This window comes from Neolamprologus brichardi, chromosome 1 (assembly GCF_056152115.1).
Source record: "Neolamprologus brichardi isolate AB-2024 chromosome 1, ASM5615211v1, whole genome shotgun sequence".
Taxonomy (NCBI): Eukaryota; Metazoa; Chordata; class Actinopteri; order Cichliformes; family Cichlidae; genus Neolamprologus; species Neolamprologus brichardi.
In genome coordinates this window covers 34,385,800-34,407,207 of record NC_142104.1, presented here as the reverse complement: position 1 = coordinate 34,407,207, position 21,408 = coordinate 34,385,800, and the positions used below count along the sequence as shown (strand labels likewise).

Sequence of the window (21,408 nt, the reverse complement as noted above, 5' to 3'; positions counted from 1 at the left end):
CTGGACTAAGGTGAGTGTTGTGGCCTGTGAACATGGTTGTTACTGTTTATTGTGCAATACAAACTGCACTTTTTTAACAATCATAATTGTGACGTGTAGGAGACGATACATTTCTAATAAATGGTTTGGTTTTACTGGTGTGCTGTGAGGACCACCATACTCCCAGCATGGTGTTGATATCCACCATGTAAGAGGAGCCTTTCCCAGTAAATCTCCCCCAGGCTACTCTGCAGTATCACTTAGATTAAAGTGCAGAGTTTAGACATTTATAAAGAGCCATTTTACGACCTACTGCTCAGTATCACAGCAGTGAATTCCATTAGTGCTAAAACTCTGAGAGGTATCTGAAAGTAAGGGTGAAGGGAGCCAGTCTGTCCTATGTGCACCACCTGTGGGATTCCCATAGTCTTTACCAACACACAGACATTCATTTTTAGAGAGCTCTTCACAACATTCCTGTTTGTTTGGTTGTTGGGAAACATGAATGTGTTTCAGCATGATCTGATATCATCGTGTTGGTGTTGTTCCAGGATCAACATTGCAAGTGACCAATCAGAATGTTGTGATGTCATACTTTTGAGACTTCGGGAAAAACCGCCGTAAAACAAAAAACTGTACTTAAGCTGCGAGAAACCGCCTCTGTCCGCCGATCAACGGACCCTGACCGTTTAATAAACGCTAAGCAGAACTGATATTGTCCGTGCAACATTGGAATTTCATAAATGCACGAATGGCTTGGTGCGCCAAAAAATAACGTCACAACAATGTGATTGGTCACTTGCAATGTTGATCAAGTGACCAATCACATTTACTATGTTGTAACACGACGATATCAGATCATCCTTCAGGCTACAGTGCTCCCTCGCGATGACGCGGTTCACCTTTCGCGGCCTCGCTGTTTCGCAGATTGTTTTGTGTACAGTTGTCCATGGCTTTTTTTTGTTTGTTTTTTACAGCGTATTGTGTTCTGCGTTCTGATTGGCTGTAGACCATTGTCAACCAATCTCGTGTTGTGTCTCCTGTACAGTACAGGATGCATTCAGCTTGTCAAATTTACATAAATCTTCGATCCCTATCAGCGTGACTCTGAAGTGCTGGACTGTATGTTTGTAAGTTTTCTCCCCAACAAACACGACAGTGCCGATGAAACATTTTGCACCGTCAAAGGCTCCTGCAGTTGCCTTTGGTATCCTTCTATAATACTGGACTTGTTTTCTACGAAGGGTTGAACTTTAGAGTGTTTAAACAAGAGAAAAAGTCTGAGAAAAGTGTATAAAGTGTGTGGTGTGGGGGTTTTATGGCCTTAAAACATCTAAAATAATTGTAAAAAATAAAGTTGGCAGATTTCACCTGTTGCGGGTAATTTTTAGAAAGTAACTGATGCGATAAACAAGGGGCCGCTGTACTGTTCAGGATTGAATCAAACACAGTGACAGCTTAGTCTTCAGTTTGAGTCTTCAGACTGTCCTCAAAGTCACGTTTGTCACTCAAACTGAATTTTGATTCCATTAGTTTGTGTAATAAAGCTGATCAGAAAACAGTGATCAGAATAGTGGTGGATCATGAGCCACATGAGTCACTATGTCAATAATGTTCTTGTTAAATTTCTTCATGCATTTTGAGCTCTTTTCAAATTTACAACTGCAGGCTAATGGCTAGCCAAACAGCTAGCCATTAGCCTAGCAGCTAGCCATTACCCTAACAGCTAGCCATTACCCTACAGTCCAGCCTAGCAGGCTAATGGCTAGCCAAACAGCTAGCCATTAGCCTGCAGTAGGGTTGCCAACCGTCCCTTAAAAAACGGAATCGTCCCGTATTTAGAAACAAAAGTACACGTCCCGTATTGAGCTGAAAAGGGACGCACTGTCCCGTAATACAGTGAGAATCAAAAGTAGTCTATAAGTTTTAATGTAATTAACGCTTTGTTTGAAAACATAATTCCCAGCCCCGCTCCTGCTTTGTGACCAATGAGCTGACAGCACACTTACAGATTACCGCTCATCTCATTGGTTGAGGAAAGGTCGCTTGCGGAGAAAATACCGGAAGACAACAGATGACCACAACAAAAAGCATGGCCAACGGGGAAACAAACGCCGACACTGCGGTGCAAGTCTCAGACAACAGTACACCCGAAGCTGGCAAACACTGTGCGATTTTCAAACTGCACGATTGGCTCGCAGGGGTTATAAGTTCGTAGGTCACGATGTAGGGTCTCACACTATACCGCCCGATGCTCTGATGCGACCTGAGTCACACTGTGCCTCCATAAAATGAAGGTTATAACAGAAAATCTGTCGCTCGCTCTCCCTCTCTGTCTTTCACTCACACAGACACACACCACCATCAACTTTGCTAAATTGCTAATGAAAAACATGATCAGCTGTGATTGAGCAGCGATGTAAATCCAACTATTTTCACGGTTGTTGTGGTCGTGATAATTTGGTGATGCCACATCGAAAAGGCTCGGATGAGCTTTCAGAAGTTCTACAAGTTGTGCCTCCATCGCTTGTGTCCAGATCACACGCTGCACAGCCGTCCGTCTTTTTCACCGACGTTTACGTGTTTGCGCGTGAGCAGTGTGAGCGGCTGCGGTGACACCCTCACGAGCGATTGATGATCGGGAGTTGGTCGTGAGGTGTTAATCGCTTCTCGTCACCCCACGTATACTACACGATGCACGATGAAGGCCAAAATCGGGCCGATCACCAAAACGGTCGCACGACTCAAAAATCGGCTCAAAATGGGCCACAAATCGCACAGTGTGAGCCCGGCATTAGACCAGCAATGTTTGTTCCTCTCAGAGAAAGAAAAAGGGCTGCAAAAGTACAGGAAGGAATGGGAAAAGGAAAACACCTGGCTGGAAAAGTGCAGATAACACCTATAAAGCGCACTTTTTCCATAGGCATGCTTCTAATGGTGGGTACATGAAGAACATGCTCGGGGAACCCTTAACCAATTTTTGTCCACCAGGCCACGGCAGAAGCAGATATGTATGTAAACACTGGTTTGTTTGTTTTTAAACCCTCTGGTTAAGGTTAAAATGGGCATGTGCAGTGAATATCAGCGCTATGTGGCCAGAAGTGTGATAATATAATTTATTTTGTGTAATAAACAACTGCAAGGATAGATGATTACAACAAATAGATGAGTAATACATAAAAGTAATACATAGATGAATAATGATGATGAGTTATGATGCGTAATCATGGGAACAAGTGGGTTTACAAACGGGAGCAAAAGCTGAAATAATGCCTCTACTGAAGCCAATTGCACTAAATGCACTAAATGTGCACTGTTACAAGAATATTTTCTTTCTATTGTTTTCTATTAATTTATATAATTTTAAGTTCTTTTAAAGAAAGATTTACTTTTATTCTCAAAAGTTAAGCATGACAGGCTTCTGTTTAAGAAAAACCTGTTTTATTGTGTTAATGTTGTCATTTTGAGCTAAAAATAAATGCCTAAATGATTTTTGTGTTGATATCACAAAGAATACGCATCTACTTAAATCAAATTCAAATCAAATGGTTAAAAAAAAAAATTTCACACACCAAAAAAGAGCTAAAAAATTCACCACACTGGGAAGGGTGACGACAGCTGGGTCGCCCGGCCCTGCCACGAGGTGTCCCTTATTTATTCCTCAGGGAGTTGGCAACCCTAGCCTGCAGTTCATGCATTCAGCAAACACCCGCAGTCAGCTTAGGTCATATGGTGGTGTCGGCCCTGGCGTGGACATATTTGTGTCAAACAAATGATGAATTAGTTTGTTTGTTACCCATTTAATCATCTGGTTACTCCACAGATTTGTCTGAAGTGGAAAAATGTGGAAAGATTGAGGTCACATTTTAAATCTAATTTGATCTCTCATTCTCTCTTACTGATGTTCCTGAATGCACCGAGGAGTCGAGGAAGTTTAAGCCATAAGAGAGATTAAAACTCTGGCACTTTTGTCATGGAAAGAATGCATGAATGCAATAAACAGCAGCGCAGTTATCAAGGCTGAGCGAACATCAGGCGTGTTTGATGAATAGATGGGCTGGAGGAAGAAAACCCACGTGAAAGGAGACAGGCGTACACATGTGCAACTTTTATTTGACTTTGGCTACTACAAACACTCAGCCGTAACAGTGAATTTTGGAGAAAATGAATCAGATGTTTTCACTACGGGGGATAGCTGGCATGCGTCTACACATGTGAGCGTAAATCTCATGTTCTCAGTCACATGCTTGCTATGCAGAAGAAGAAGCAATGAAATGTATTATTTTGGCGTGCTCTACAACATAATTGTTTTGGAGATGCTCAGCATTTAAGGGCTAATTCTGTAACTGGGAGAAAGCGCTGACCCTTTGTTTTTGTTGGTCTGCCATGAGTCGTGGCTCCAGATACAAAATTAAATTAAGGGCTTAAAACAAAAATCAAATCTTAAGGAAATGAAAGTGTTCATCCAGTTTTGGATCCTGTTAGACGCAGTGAGGGGAGACAATTTTCCAAAGGGAGTGAGGAGGTAGCAAATAACGTAAAATTATATAAGCTGCAGAGGAAAGGCTGTAGGCAATGGGGGGGTATGAAAGTTTCAGTGTTCAGCTTGGTGCCCTTTCAAGCTCACGTGGAAACATATGAACATGTCAAAAACAGAGAGGCTGCTTTCAGCACAAACAGTGCACCACCAATTTGCATTGCCATAGCTGGGATGGTCTCTAAGTGGCAATAAGTCCCACATTCCTGCTGTGTAGCATTTCTGCTGAGGGTTTCTGATCTGGACACCAGGGACTCGGTGCTGGCTTGGCTAGGTGTTAAGATTTCCAGCTGCACTGATAAATATAAAGTACAAATTTGCAGTCATTATAAGTAAAGCTATTACCTCATCCTGAAGGTTTGCAGCCACTACAAGCTGTAAAGTTATTTTCTACTTTGCATCAGTCTGCAGTCAGATGAATGTTGAGATGTGTCCGAGGGACGAGCTGTCTGTCACGGCTGCTATCTCACATCCTTTAGCGGCTCAGTCGGTCACGAGAACACAGCACGCAAGAGACATAAAACCTCGTCGCAGGGACCGAAGGCTCGATGGACCAGCTGAGGCTTCGGCGAGCTTTCCCCGACATATATTGAATTGTTATGCTGAGAGCTGGCACGACAGAAGCATACCGAGCACCTGGATGGCTACAGGGAGATTTCATATCTGACCTTATCGTATTGTGTTAATCGAATTCTAACTAATTAATTGTAACTTTGGCCACTTTAACAAAGCATTAACACGTTACTAGACCTGCAAATAGAAGCTGCGTCAGAGTTTGAGCTGCTGTGTTTGTAGTTTTGGTGGCTTTTGGAGGAATTTAATTGACTTATTGGACACATACCGTGCTTTGCTGTGAGGTAAAGAAAGTTTACCTCAAGAGACACATGACCGATTCAGTTCAGCGCCGAATCACAACAACAGTCGCCTCAAATCACTTTTCACTGTAGATCCTACAATAACACATACAGAGAAAAACAATCATATGACCCCCTATGAGCAGCACTTTGGAGACAGTGGGAAGGAAAAACTCCCTTTTAACAGGAAGAAACCTCCAGCAGAACCAGGCTCAGGGAGGGGCGGGGCCATCTGCTGTGATTGGTTGGGGAGAGATAGGTCGTGTCCAAATTCATGGGCTGCATCCTCCTGAGGACCCGGCCTTCGCGGTCTACGTGGGCCGGGTCCTCAGAAGGTCGGGTAGGCCGGAAGTAAACGGCTGTGAAATTGGACGGTCCAGCCTTCAGATTAGCGTCAGCGCTGTCTCGGTGGAGTTTAATAAACTCGGCCGTCTGCTCCTTGCTGTCTAAAATATAACAGGACCCTCGAGCTCCCGGTCAGCTATCGAGCTGGTGGGTAACAGACGTCTCCGAAAACGTCGAAGCACTTTTGCAAATATGCGATATCTTGATAAACCGAGCAGATATTTGATGTTTACACAGCTACTTTCTCGCCTGAAAATATGTTAAAAGTTTATTTTGTGACCCAGAAAGATTAATAAGAGTAATATTAAAACTTAGTAGCGGCCGTCATTGTTGGAAACTGGAGTTTGGCTGGGCCGCGCTAGGAATTCTGGGATATGGTGGGCCACGAAGGACATGCCCGACCCATCCTTCAAATTCGGGGAAAAGGAGGACGCATTTGTCGGCTGCATTCGGAGGAGTCTACGTATTTGGACAGCCTTCGGCGCGTCGCTGTGACGTAATCGATCTACAAATGTGGCCTCAGGAGGAAGCAGCCCATGAATTTGGACACGACCATAGACAGGATAAAGACCGTTCACACCCATTATCATAATTATTATAACCGTACGCCCACAGAAGCCCCAGTGTCCAGATAAAAAACAGACTCAGAGGGTGATTTAAACCCAAAGCCTGCTTGCTGTACAGGAACAGCCACAATCAGCGCTGTGCGGCTGATTTCGATAAGTGTAAATGACTGAGGCCGTTGTTATTTGTAGCAGCATGTTTGAGTCTAACATTATAGGTACAGGCTGTCAGACTAAACCAGGAGCACAAACATAAATGTGTTCACATTTAAAACCTTTGACTCACACATCTGCTCATTTTGCATCACGTTGCCCTCTCGAGTTTCACTCTCTGATCGTCTGAGCAACACTCATGATGCAGTTTAAGCTAGCTAGCAAACTAAAGTGGTAGGCGCTTAAAAATGGACTCCGTTTCCCTGCAGATCAGTATTCACATAATGTGCCCAGATACAGCTGACAGCTGGTAAACAGGGATGAGGAAATGCTTCCACGGTTGTTTCTGAAGAAAAATGTTCGAGTTTTGGGAAATTAAACATGACAGATGTGCTACATTTGGTATTTGTGACATCCTGTTGTTGTGTTGATCAAATGAGTTGATTATGAAATCAGATGCATCACATGATTCTTCCACCAAATCCAGAGGAGATTATGTCAGTAGGTGTGTGTGTGTGTGTGTGTGTGTTGATGATTCACAGCTGAGCTATTCAAAGTCATTTCCAAGTATGTGTTATTCCTGTAACAATGCTGGGATGATCCCGGCTGCTGTCACATTTGTGATGCATTGTTTTCAGGCGTTGCTAAGGACACTATCTCTCCTTCACAGGAAGCCTGACGTCAAACAGTGCTCTCACCTTCTTTAATAATCTTCCCAGAGATCTAGAAGGTGCTGCCTGGACAGTGTGTTCAGCGCGAGCTCGTCCTTTCAGCCACGCTCTGCGACCCGAGCTGTTTCCACCTCCTCACGTACGTGTTGAAAAGAGGCTCTTAAGATGACAGATTTGCGACACAGGGCACGTGCTGCAGGCTTTAAACGCACACTTTCACTTTTTCCTCATTAGCCATTGTCTGCGACGACTCTGTTTCATTTTGACATGAAGGCTGAAATTTATATCAGACAATTAGGACCAGTTTTTGGAGCACATGAGGGATTTCTGAAGCGATGCAGCGATGTCCAACCCACCAACCAACCATCAGAAAAGGGTCTCAGCACTTTTTTCCATTCGGTCATGACAGAGTCTTTCCATCGCATTTCAGGGAAATCGTGGAAAAGCCGACCTGACGGCGGCGACAGTAAAGCGCCTACGACACCTCTGACATTTTCCAGCAGTGCTGTTGTCAGCCAGCACATCTGGCCAAGTTTAGGATGGCAGAACCTGCATATGAACATGGAGGAAATTAGTTTTAATCATAATATGTTAGTAAGAATGTGCGACATGTAGCCACGCATACTGAAGGTCAGTGTGACGGCTGCATTTATTTTGTAGATTAGCATCATTCATCATAGAGTAACCTCAGAACAAGGAGTCACTCATATCGTTAGTTCAGACTCAAACACTCAAACCATAACCCTGCTGCACGCTTGAGAGCGTAGGCTTCATGCATGGGTCATATGTGAGTAGGGATGGGTATCGTTTAGGTTTTATCCAATACCGGTGCCAAACCGGTACTTTTGAAACGGTGCCGGTGCTTAAACGGTGCTCAAACTGGTGCTTAAAGAATGGAGAACACAAAATTGGTCCAAAAACCTCTCATGTTCAGCTGTTTTTTTGTAAAAAGATAACAATGTTAGCCTTTTCTGCAGCTATGGGGCATATATGGTGTCATTCTTGGCTGGAAGCAGCTTAAACAATGGAAAAAACACAAACTTTGTCCAAAAACCTCTCATGTTTAACTGTTTTCCACTTTTTCTTTGGTCATTTTAGCCTTTTTGTCCAGGGTGAAGGGAGTATCTGCCATCAAACAAGAAGACAGCCGCATGTAGCTATGATGGTGTTTGCTAGTTCACCTTACATGCATTAATGTAATAACGTGGTTAGCCTACTCAACGTAAATTACACACGAACAACATTAAGCTACTCACGCAGAGAAGAACGGCTGCTGCTGCATCATCATCATCATCATTTCTGCTACACTGGCAGGGCTAGGGGCCAGGACTCTCCTCTTCGGGTTTTTGGGGGATGTTGCTAACTCCGGGTCCGATAACAGGCACCACACCCGCAGTAGATGTGCTCGGTGTGAGGTCTCGTAGCAAGCTATCAAATACGGCGCATTTCTCGGCTTTTAAAAAAAACGCTATGCGTCGCCAGGTGTTTCATCAGATTTGAGGTGTTACCTCCTTTGACAGTATCACAGTATCAGCTTAAAGCACTTGTTGCAGCTGCTGAGTTTGCATCTTTTGCTGTGAAGTACAGCCAGACTTTGACCGCTTCACCTTGGGCATTTTTAATCTGTAGCTCTGCTCTAAAAGAACGTACGTACCTGGACCCGCCTACTATCCTCGGAAACGTAAAATGATTGGCTAGAATCTAAAGTGTATCACAGCTCAGGAAAAAAAAAACACCGAAATGTGCGCTGCTTTTCTGTCTGGTTACTACCATTTATGTCAGAACTGGTGCCATGATGGCACTGGATACCAGTACCCATCCCTATATGTGAGTCCTATGCTGGTGCTGCTGGGGACAGGAAGAGACTGAACAGGCTGATCCGCAGGGCCAGCTCTGTTCTGCCCTCTGGACCCAGTGCAGGTGGTGAGTGACAGGATGGTGGCTAAGCTGTCATCCCTGTTGGACAACATCTCCCAGCCCATGCAGGAGACTCTGACAGCACTGAGCAGCTCCTTCAGTGACTGCAGCACCCACGGTGTGGGACGGAGAGATTTCACAGGTGTTTCCACGGCTGTCAGACTCCACAACAAAGACTCCAACTGATCAAACACATCCACACATGTGCAATAAGACTAAGTGCAAAACTCTTTTTCTGACATCATTGTATTATACTCATATTGTATATAGCATTTGTATTCTATGTTATTCTATTGTGTACAGTATCTTATTGACATCTTATTCCAGTGTTTTTCTCTAATTTTTCTGTGCAACTTCGCACTGTTCACTGCTCTAACAAAACTAATTTCCCACGCGTGGGACTAACACAGGTTATCTTATCTTATTCCAACCATAATAAACTAATTTATTAGCCAATAATTAACAGTGTTGGTAATAACCACTGTCATGTCTCCTGTAATGGTTAATCTGCCAGCATGGATCAAAATGGTCTTTGTGTTGCTTCAGTACTAAAAAGCAATTATGGTAATTATACACTTTTACAAAGAAAGCTGACAAAATAATAAAGCATGTCATTAAGATGTTAAATCACAGTTATTTACATGCATTCCTAAACTGCCGGCTCACGTTTGGGTATAAAATGTCTTCTCAGTTTATTTGGCTTGTTTAAAACAGGCAGTGGGAGAGTTTTAGAAACAGGTGGTTAAACATTTTCATTATTTGTGTATCACAGTAAGGCACATGTGTACACGCCTGAGCCGGGCTGTTCTTCTGGGGTTATGAACTTGATTGCAGAAGCTTTTCTGTAGAGTACAGCAGAGGTCCTCGACCTTTTTTGCACCACGGACCAGCTAACGTCTTACAATATTTTCACAGACCGGCCTTTAAGGTGTTAACGATTAAAAACCCTGAAAATCATCAATTTCACACCCGAGCCTCGACTCTCGTGGCCCGGTACCAAACCACGGACCGGTACCGGTCTGTGGCCCGGGGCTTGGGGACTGCTGGAGTACACAGCTTCTTTTCTACATTTTTAGGGCATAATATAACACACATATGCTGGACGGACATACACACTTGTATTCACATCACAATATAATACCAATATAATCTCAGTTAGCTGCAAACTGCTGCATGGTGTAACTTTACAGGATAAACTGTTGCATAAGGTGAAACTGCAACAACACAAGTGGTGAAAAGTGCACCTGAAGCAACATGCTCAGAATGAGTCACCATGTCTGTTTCTTACTAACAGCTCCAGGACTGAGTACAAACAGTGCACACTGATAGCTGACGAGGTCAGAAGTCTTGTGAGAACACACGCGACTCTGGATACTGAAAAATAGAGCCTCAAATCAGAAGTAAAGTCAAATTTGATTTGTATCTGCAGGGAGGCTGACACACCTGAGCCCCGCCCACCTATAAGAGCGAACTCCGGACTATGATGACGTTGTTGGTGTGTACTGGTGCAGCCATGACAGTGTGAACAGCAGCCGTGAGGAAAGGACTTAATAAAGACGCTGAACAGTATAAACATGTAGTCGGGTCTGTGTGATGTTTACAATGACTTATGTAGCAAAGAAAAAAATGATAAATAACTCTAAATATGTTTTATATTTTAGATTCCTCAAAGGCACCTTTTCTTTGCTGACAGCGCTGCAAACCCTCGACCTTCTCTCAGTGAGGTCGTCACCTGAGACGGGTTCACCTCACAGGTGAGCCTGCCAGGGTTCATTGGTTTCTTGCCTTCTAAATGTGGTTGGGACCATCAGTTGTGTTGTGCAGAAGTCGGGTTGGTTCACAGCTGACAGCCTGTTTGACAACTGTTAGAATGATATCACTGGTTCATATTATGGCATCAAGCACTGCGATGAAACTGTCTCACATGAGGACGCCCCAGCAAAGGAAAGAGTCCCTCTGCTGCTGAGGATACATTCACCCGAGTCACCAGCCTCAGAAATCGTTAACAGCAGCTCAGATCAGAGCCCAGATAGATGCTGCACAGAGCTCCAGTATCAGTCTGTGTGTCTGATGCTTTATGGTCAAATAGCTGCTAAGAAACCACGACTGAGGAAAAGCAACGATCCTGATTATTCAGAGCTGCTTTCAGGAGTGTGGCCGTACCAGATGTAGGAGTCTCCAAGATCTTGAGCTCGACTCTTCTGATTTTTAGATTCCAGCACAGTAAATAGAGTTTGCAATTCAGACCTACAAACCTGAATCAGGTGGCACACAACACAACCCAGCAGGTCAATGAGGAATCTTTCTTTTACTTATCAAGGCAAATGCTAAATATGCCTTAAATTAAAAGAACACCCTCACAATGATCTATTCTGATAGCACACCTGATTAAAACAAAACTAAAACATATCATCAAAAGGTAACTGCCACAGGAATCTGTCAGTGAAAACACCCACTAACTATGTCTGCTGCTTCTCTCAGGGCACCATATTCATATTGATAAGAACAAAAATCCCACAAATAAAGATGCTCCATCTTCTGGTAATTCAGCACTTGGAAGGCGGTGCCTGCTGCTTGTTACCTGCTGGTGGAGAAGCTTGTTGTTCTTATTGTTGTTGTTTGTGTTAAAGTTTTCTAAAATGGGAGCTCCAGATGATGAATACTACTACTTGACAAAGTTGTACTCACTGGAGACTCTGGAGTAGGGATGGGTACTGGTATCCGGTGCCATGATGGCACTGGTTCTGACATAAACGGTAGTAACCAGACCGAAAAGCAGCGCACATTTCGGTGCTTTATTTCCTGAGATGTCATACACTTTAGAGTCTAGCCAATCATTTTACCTTTGCGAGCGTAGTAGGCGGGTCCAGGTACGTACGTTCTTTGGCAGATACTCCCTTCACCCTGGCCAAAAAGGCTAAAATGACCAAAGAAAAAGTGGAAAACAGTTTTTGGACAAAGTTTGTGTTTTTTCCATTGTTTAAGCTGCTTCCAGCCAAGAGTGATACCATATATGCCCCATAGCTGCAGAAAAGGCTAACATTGTTATCTTTTTACAAAAAAAACAGCTGAACATGAGAGGTTTTTGGAGAAAGTGTGTTTTATCTATTCTTTAAGCACCGGTTTGAGCACCGTTTAAGCACCGGCACCGTTTCAAAAGTACAGGTTTGGTACTGGTATTGGATAAAACCTAAACGATACCCATCCGTATCCATCCATTCAGGTGGATGGCAGGACGATAAAAGCTCAAATCTGGGACACAGCTGAGCAGGAGTGCTACAGAGCCATCACCTCAGCGTATTATCGGGGTGCAGTTGGGGCTCTCCTAGTTTACGATATTGCAAAGCACCTGACATACAAGAATGTGGACCGCTGGTTGAAGGAGCTGAGGGACCACGCTGACAACAACGTCGTCATCATGCTGGTTGGAAACAAGAGCGACCTTCGACATGTCAGGGCCGTGCCCACTGACGAGGCCCGAGCATCTGCAGAAAACAACAGTCTTTCATTTATTGAAACTTCAGCCTTGGACTCCACTAACGTAGAAGAAGCATTCAAGAGCATCCTCACAGAAACTTACCGTATCGTATCTCAGAAGCAAATATCAGACAGATCTGCACACAAAGATTCTCCAGGCAACAATGTAGTGGACATAAGTGTCCCCCAACAATGGATGGGCAGAGGGGCAACAAACTCCTCTACTGCCAAAGCCTGTGACCCCCGACCTGCTTCCCCAGAGTCACGTGAGTCTGAATACATAGAATCATGTTCAGTAATCAAAATGTGAAACTTGTAACGATGCCGCAGCAGACCCGACGATGTTTGCATGTTTTTCAGCATAGTCGTTATTTTGCACTCGGTTGCTGAACACACACCTCACGGCTGCAGCTTTCCAGCTCAGCCACACACATTACCAACAACACACACACACACACAGCCTGTTATGGCGGCGAGGCAGATACCGTGCAGGTGCATCCATCTCCCCTGCAGCGGCACCACACCCACGCCAGACCACGCCCCGCCACACTACCCTTACCTTGTGGAGTATTTTGCAAAGCACACTGTGCATGTTGTGCTCTTTCTTTCCCATGGCACACACTGCAGTGTACGCATATCTATCACAAGCATAAAGCTTTGCTGGGATCAAACTTTGTCATGGAAACTTGTAAATGGAATTATAGAGAGTGCTGAAATTTGGAGTAGCAGGGGAAGACATGTACAGATAGTGTATCAGTGTCACAGCAAACAGCCCACTAGCCTGGAACATGCTCTTCATGAAGACGCTTATTGTTCACCAAAGCAGAAAGCCGCCCTAATCTAGTTCCCAGCTCTTCACTGGATCTACAAAAATGCACCTGAATCAGCACATGGATGCAACTTTTACATGCACCTCGGTAATGGTGGAATCACTGGTGGAATTAACACCCACACAAAATCAAATCTGACATGAGACACATTACTCTCGGCACTATACCTGTAAAGGACGCATTCACTGATGATATATGCATGAATCAATAAAAAGAAAACGATTCATTCGTCGTCATATTTCTTGGCAGCTGAGCAAATGCTCCCAAAAATGTGGTTATTGGACCATCTGTCAGAGTCATTGTTTTTAACGGCCAATGAATATAAATTAAGTTTTTTAAAAAGATGAGAGACCCACGCTCAGCCATGTTATCAGTGTTGATGTTATGTCGTTTTACCACCAGAGGGCACTGTTGGCAACGTGTCTGAGCTACAAATGCGACAGCTAGCTGTTGGGCTGTTTTTGTCTGTTTAGTGCATGTTTATGTCCTTCATGGGTAAGGCCTCGGCTCAGTGGGCGAGCAGGCCCCCACATGCCCCATGGTTGGAGTGCAGAGGCTGACCTGGGTCCCTGCTGTGCGTCTTTTGGTGTCAGTGTTCACTGTCAAAAGAAAATGTTTCTGTCCTTCATAAAGGACAGGACATGTTCTGTGGACCTGTGGAGCATTGGTGTTTTTAAGAGAACAACACAGCGACTTTTTTCCCCTTTGTGTCAAAGCAGAAGCCTTCCAGTGATTTGTGGAGGAAAGGTGGAAGAAAAGCACTCCACAAATACATCAAGGCTAAAAACAGCAAGTAAAGATGGATGATACGTGGAAAAAAACGACTCTTATTGCCAGGACAGCTGTCTTACAGGCATACTCAGCGCAAAGGTTTTACATAATTTTCACACATAAGTTTGGTTAAACTGATCGATCAATCAGCCCGTCTGCAGAGGACTCAGCTCGCTGTCACAGATGATTACAGAGGAGGGGCGTGGGTGGATGGGGCTGAGGGCCGAGGTGTGGATCTCCACTCATCTCAGGAATGTGTGCAGGTTCCTCTCCAAAAGCGCTGACGTCAGGAGTGGCCTTGGATTAGAAACAGGCAGGTTGTGCTGTACAGCTGAGCTGTTCCTTATAAGAAGACTCCCAGTGAACTGTACGCCAATGAAGATTCATCCATACACCCGTAATGTTTATGTGTGTTTGTGGTTTATTGTAAACGTGGTGTTTCACTCTTCACACTTTCTTTTCCATCCAAAGAAAATTATTTTCAGCTGTTTCTGGTCTAGTTCCCTTTCCCATGGTTCTTTAGGACCCCGGAGGCCGCCAGGCTGTGCTAACACTAACAATAATGATCTTTCTGTTCTCCAACAATTAGCCCAATATATTGATGATTAATGGTGCCATCAACATTTACAATTCAAAGGCCTTAAAACTTCTGAAATGGTCTTAAATTTGGTTTGAATGTGTGACTTTATACATGCTGATGTGTTGCATTTAAAACTGTTGTGCTTGAAACTGAAGGAAAGTCAGTAAAGTTTATTTATTAGGAGTTTTTCATAGACAAACAAGTGGTGTACACAAAAAATAATAATAGGCAATATAAATAAAAACAATAATAATAATTCAATAAAACTCAACAGAAAGCCTTTTTAAATGAAATGTTCTTAAAAGAGTTCAGCATTAAAAGAGGCCTTCTGTAACACCAGGATATGTCCTTCAACGCACATATTAAACAAATATGTAAGACTGCGTTCTTCCATTTGCGCAACATCTCTAAAGTTAGAAATATCCTGTCTCAGAGTGACACTGAAAAACTAGTTCATGCATTTATTACTTCCAGGCTGGACGACTGCAATTCATTATTATCAGGATGTCCTAAAAACTCACTGAAAAGCCTTCAGTTAATCCAAAATGCTGCAGCAAGAGTCCTGACAGGGACTAGAAAGAGAGAGCATATTTCTCCTGTTTTGGCTTCCTGTTAAATCCAGAATTCAAAATCCTGCTCCTCACATACAAGGTCTTAAATAATCAGGCCCCATCTTATCTTAATGACCTTGTAGTACCATATCACCCTATTAGAGCACTTCGCTCCCGCTCTGCAGGCCTACTTGTTGTTCCTAGAGTATTTAAAAGTAGAATGGGAGGCAGAGCCTTCAGTTTTCAGGCCCCTCTTCTGTGGAACCAGCTTCCAGTTTGGATTCAGGAGACAGACACTATCTCTACTTTCAAGATTAGGCTTCAAACTTTCCTTTTTGCTAAAGCATATAGTTAGGGCTGGACCAGGTGACCCTGAATCCTGCCTTAGTTATGCTGCAATAGACGTAGGCTGCCGGGGATTCCCATCTTCCTTCTCTCACCCCAACCAATCACAGCAGATGGCCCCGCCCCTCCCTGAGCCTGGTTCTGCTGGAGGTTTCTTCCTGTTAAGAGGAGTTCTTCCTTCCCACTATCACCAAGCGATTGCTTGTAGGTGCTTGTTTGATTGTTGGTGTTTCTGCTGTTTTACTGTAGGCTCTACCTTACAATATAAAGCTTCTTGAGGCAGCTGTGATTGGACATTGTGTAAATAAAACTGTCAGTAATTTTCATTCAGTGAGTTTTTCCACTCACAAAGTCACCAACATGTAATTTTAATGCACAGTTAATTCCCATTTGCTCAGTCAGAATTTGAAGAAAGTACCGTGTCTTCTAATCTCAGCTACGCACCAGTGATGTCATCTCTGAGAGCTGAGGTGCCAAGGAGCTACACCCGATTAACCCACACTGTTATTAAAGTAAACAGCTGTATACACAACCACAACCCTGGACCAGAGAAGCACCTGTTGAGGCGCACTCGCAGGTCCACACAGGTGAGTAAACCAAGCACACATTTTTGGGCCCTGAGGGAAGACGTTGCACATAAAGGAGTGATTTAGGCAAACTCTGGCTTCTGTTTTGTCTTAATCCTTCGTGTCAGCTCTTGCAGAGAGGAAAGCCGATGGACGGGCCCACCTTTCTGTGCTTTTGCACGACAAATGAATTGAAGTTGTCAGACCTGCTTCTGTCGGCCAAAACGTTAAGAAATACAGTCATTAGGGAGATATATGTTCTCATTCATGAGGTCAGCTGGGAAAGCAAACAGACATTGAGTGTTTGTGGTTTTTCATACTCGCACACACCACCAGTGAATAAAGACAGGCTTAATGTCTGTACTGGGACTGAACCAACATTTGAACTTCATTGAAGCTGGAAGCCAGTGGCTGTGCAGACTCCTCACCTTACATAAGTCAGGACACATCTGCAAATCAACTTGGCCAACATCAGGAAGGTGCCCGTAGCAAAAGGATTCACAAATGGGCCACACGCTGTACATCGATTTGGTCTCACTTCATATATTATTGCTTTCCACATTAGATTTCTGTGCTGCATAAAAAAGAAAGAAAAACATTCACAGAGCTGCTGACGACTTACTGTGGAGCTGTCACTGCGTCTGCCTCCATCATTACAGCTAATGATTAACTGCTTAGGCAGCTTCCCCTATTTCAGTTTATTACCAGTGTTGGGTAAGTTACTTTAAATTAGTAACTTAGTTACATTACTAGTTACTTCTATCAAAAGTAACTCACTTACTTCAGGTTACTTGTTACTTTCAAAGTAACTAGTTTCCGGGGAAAGTAACTTTGGTTTTACTCAGAATTCTCTTGTTAATGTGTTGCTTCTGTAACTGGATACCCAGCACTGCCAGTCTTCTAGCTTGTTTACATGTTAGCACTATCCTGCCACAGTGCACTGTGCCACCTACCAACAGAAAGGAAAAGATAATGTGCATATTTCCACGAGAGAAATCCCACGCCTGGACCGTCGTCGACCGCCGCCATGATTCTAGCCTACGTCACAGCATCATGTGCGCTTTTTACATCCAACACAAAAACTGCAGTCGTGGTGCTTTGATTGTACTCAGAACTCAGAAATTCTGCCTTCTGAGTAGGAAGATGTAGGTAACACCAGACTGCAGATGAGCTGCATACAGGGCTGGACTGGGACAAAAAATCGGCCCGCGCGTTTTGACCAGAGACCGGCCATTATAGGAAAAACCATAAAGCCTTTGAATGCAAAGAAACGCTGTTGTGACAGTGATGTTCACTGTTCTGATGGTATATATGCATCAATCTATCAATCCTTTGTTGTAAGATTCAGATAATTATTTAATAAAAGTGAGACATTTTAAATGAGAATAAGAAAGTATTTCTTTGTGCCCCCCTCTCCCTGTTAATGCCCTACCTGCCCCCCTGGCAACACTTTGCTAGATCCGCCCCTGCACAGTTACCAGCTGTCAGCTACTTAGAAAAGGATCCTGGTGTTATCTGTCTCTCAGAAACAGTTCATAACTTCAACTCATTCATGTCACCTAAAAGGTAAACCTGTTTCTCCATCAGCTGTTCAGCTCTGATGATTCAGTAAGGACATCTCCTGGTTTCATCTTCATGTTTCCCTCTCACCAGATAACCAAACCCACATCATGACCAGCAGCTTTACAGCTGTGGCTCCAGCAAACATCAGCTGATACTAGAAATTAATATTAAATACATTCTAACAACAGCTGATCAAGCTTAAAGCTTAAGCATGATCAGCTGATCATTGATCAGTTTCATGATTGAAGTAGAAACAGGAGAGAGAGGGGGAGAGAATGAGAGAAGAAGAGGCAGCTGTGCAGCGTAACAACAGAATAAATCCAGCTTTGTGTCTTTTTCATTGTAGCTGAAGTTTGGGACAAACTGTGTCCCCTCTCAGCTCAATACAAAACGCGTAATATTTTCTCTGAATGCGAGACGATTCAGTTTTTTACGGGACGGTTGGCAACTCTACAAACTAACCTTATGAATAAAGTTCACCATCAGTAACATCATAGCACCACCCAGCTGTATAGAAACTCCGTCATGCTAGCTAGTAGCAGTACGAGTTATTGTAACTGACTGTAAAAAGTCAGCACAACGAAAATAAACTCCACCTAAACTTGGTTTATATCTGACCAGATAGACTGCAGGTTATAACTTCTTACCTGAAGTTCAGTTCACCTGACACTCGGACCGGCGGCCGCCTCGGGTCTCTGCTCCTCCTGCCTCCCTTTCTCTCATCCACCTGTTGCCTCTGTGGAAGCTCCGCCATAGCCACCACCAAACAACTGAGTTATTTTTTACACATCTGCCAGCATCTGGACAATCCACCACCTCTCATTGTTCATACTGTTACGGGAAAAAAAAGAAAAAAAAAACATCGGCTCATCAAAACGAAAAATCACCATCGGCCCTCCGAGTCCAGTTCTGGCTGCATATGTGTTTAGTAGTAATTTGTTTTTGTAGAGGGCTAGCAAAACAACCATTTTCGACGGCAGTGCCATGTTGGAATCCCGACTTCTCTGACGAAGCTAACCAGAACGCCTTTTACTCAAGTGTGACATCATTCCCCGGTCCGTGTTCCGATTTCCGAACGTAAGTCGAACGTAACACACGAAGTAACGAATAACGACCCTATCTAAATCCCAGTAACGATTATTATTATTATCTGAGTATTACTGCGTACATGTAAAAATCCATCTTTCAGATAGGACTGCAACATTGTTGCGCTTCATTAAGCAGCAGCACCGTTTAAGCAAACTATATTTGCTTGTTTTTGTTACCTAAAAAGTCTAAAGTAAGTCTAATGTCTAGGGTTTGTCACCAGTAATGAATGAGTGTGACTTTGTCTTTAAAGTCTTTGACTTTCTGGAATGAGGTCCTCCATGCCCGAGGCCGTGGTTCTCAACTGCAAAAGGTTGGACTGTCTGTTCTGGGTTGGCGATTTCTGCTTCATGCGGAGGAGTTCAGGTGTCTGAGTCTTGTTCATGAGCAGGGGAAGGTGGACTGGAAGAGGTGGATTGTTGCATCAGGTTTAGGGTCTGCTGAAGTGAGGAGAAAGTGGAGAGTTACATTCACACTCTTACCTTTGGGTAAACTTTGGGTAGCGACCAATAAAATCTGATCACAGCTACGGGGAGACAGTCTGAGCTCAGACAGAGTAGAAACATTATAGAAGGTTTGCTGTGGTGTATGGCACTATTAGATGTTCGTACTATACGCTTTACATGGTATCACTTTTCATCTGATGTGTGCATGGTTTTGTTTTATACCTTAAGCACATTTTACACATAATCAATTGCAAAAACTACATTTTTAGAGCTGTTCACCAACTGAGGGGCTCCAGTCTGACAGGATCTTGTGACCAGCTCATTAGTGCAGCTTCTCCACATCTTTTCTCTGGTTAACAGATCATGGTGGACTTTTTTTCAGGGTCTGCTAAAACACTGGACACTGGGTGGCCTGGGGGGATTACTGCACCCAGTATTCATGCTGTTGTCCAACCTGACTGTACTGTGTGTTAATCAGAACTTCAAAGGCCTTCACACAGGGTGTGCGAGTCCTTTTAAGGAGAACTGTAAAAGAGCTTTATACTGAAGTAAGTGAATAGGCAATATTTACAGTGTGTAAGTGCACGGCTTAAGTTTGTATGCTCCCTTTTTCAGAGCTTTTTGGCTTTCCTCTTTTCTTACGCCCACAAGAACACACACCCAATACAGTACACAAAACCTCTCACCCTTACACATTCCTGCATTTACCCTTGTGGGGTTTTTAGTTTGTTTTGCTGAACCTGCAGCTCCTGCTGACGTCTAGTTGCACCACATGCTGACTTCTGAGTGCGAGAGCGTGGTGGCCTGTCTGTGAACTGAGGGCAGCATCTGCCTGAGAGCTGTACCTGGCTGGTACTACGATGTGCTCCAGACTGCTGAAGTCAGAGGGTGAATGTAAATGTTTATGTCTGCTCTTAATTCCCTAATTTGGCCAAATTGGTCGTATGAGAAGGTGATGATCTGGCCTGGCCACAGGAATTTTCATGGACAGAGTGCTGAAGTACCAAAGCACTGATTTTAAACACTTAAGGATGAACCTGAAGCAAAAACACTGGAATCATGTATCTTGCATCAATATAACTTTTTTGTTACAGGAATGAAATGCTGTGCTAAACTTTGCTAATGTGCTAGCCAGAAGTGCAGTTTGTGCGTAATTTACTTCTCTTTTAGTTCAGCCCTCCACCAGCTGATGAGATAAATGCCCAGTATAAGATAAAGGTCTAAACATCTCTTACTTTACTCAGATTTCAGTGTGTATATTTGTTAATAATTTGATTTGAATTATTTTGGATGAGGATAAAATGTAAGATGATGGAGAATTTCAGTTTTACTTCACAATTTTGTTTAGTGTTTACAGTTATATTGTATTTTCTTTCCTTATTTAATTTTTACGTACTGTTCCTTTAATACATGGTAATTGTGCACAGGGGGAGCGATCGCGATCGGCACAGTGGAGTAACGGGGCTTTAACTAGCTGTGGAGTCAAACAGTTTTCTTACCGTGTTTTGCAGTGTACAGATTACTGTATTTCAAGACTGTGGAAATAAATGTTTGCATGTTTGTTTTCAACTACAAGCAGACTTTGTGGATTATTTTCATCTGCACAAGGACACGCGTACGGCCTGACTACCAGCTAGTGCTTCCGCGGAAATATGCCCTTTAGCTCTGCTTTAGTTAAGCCTTCAGTTTGTACAGTTTGTTCAGTTTGGAATTGGATTGTTTTTAATCAAAGGTTTTGAGACAATAGAGCTGCATCAAAGCCGTGGGCTCCAGCTCGCACTGAAGCAGCAGGAATGAGAGCACCTCCAAAACTAAGCCACAGTTGTGGTCAGGAAAAAATGGTTGAGCGTCCACTCCAGCTGAAGGAGTTTCTGACCTAAGTGGAGAAGTTTAGCTACCTCGTGTGAGAGGAGAAGGGAGACGCACAGACATGTCTGCAGAGATACGCATGCTGTTCCAGACTGTTGTGGTAAATAAAGAACATGAAAGCGAAGCTGTTGATTTACTAGCTGATCTACGTCCTTCCAAGTGGTGGAGATCAGTTTTCTCCAAAGGATGGTTCGGCTCACTCTTGGCAATAGGGTGAGAAGTTCAGTCATCAAAAGGAGCCAGTTGAAGTGTTTGGAGCGTCTGATTACGATGCTTCTGGGACAAGGTGTTCCAGGCATGCCAGA

General features: G+C 43.6%; 1 pseudogene; it reads left to right on the top strand.

Annotated features, from left to right (window-relative positions):
* The first annotated feature begins 12,236 nt into the window (after window positions 1-12,236).
* Window positions 12,237-12,736, top strand: LOC102785848 (ras-related protein Rab-11B pseudogene; annotated as a pseudogene).
* Window positions 12,737-21,408: the final 8,672 nt, after the last annotated feature.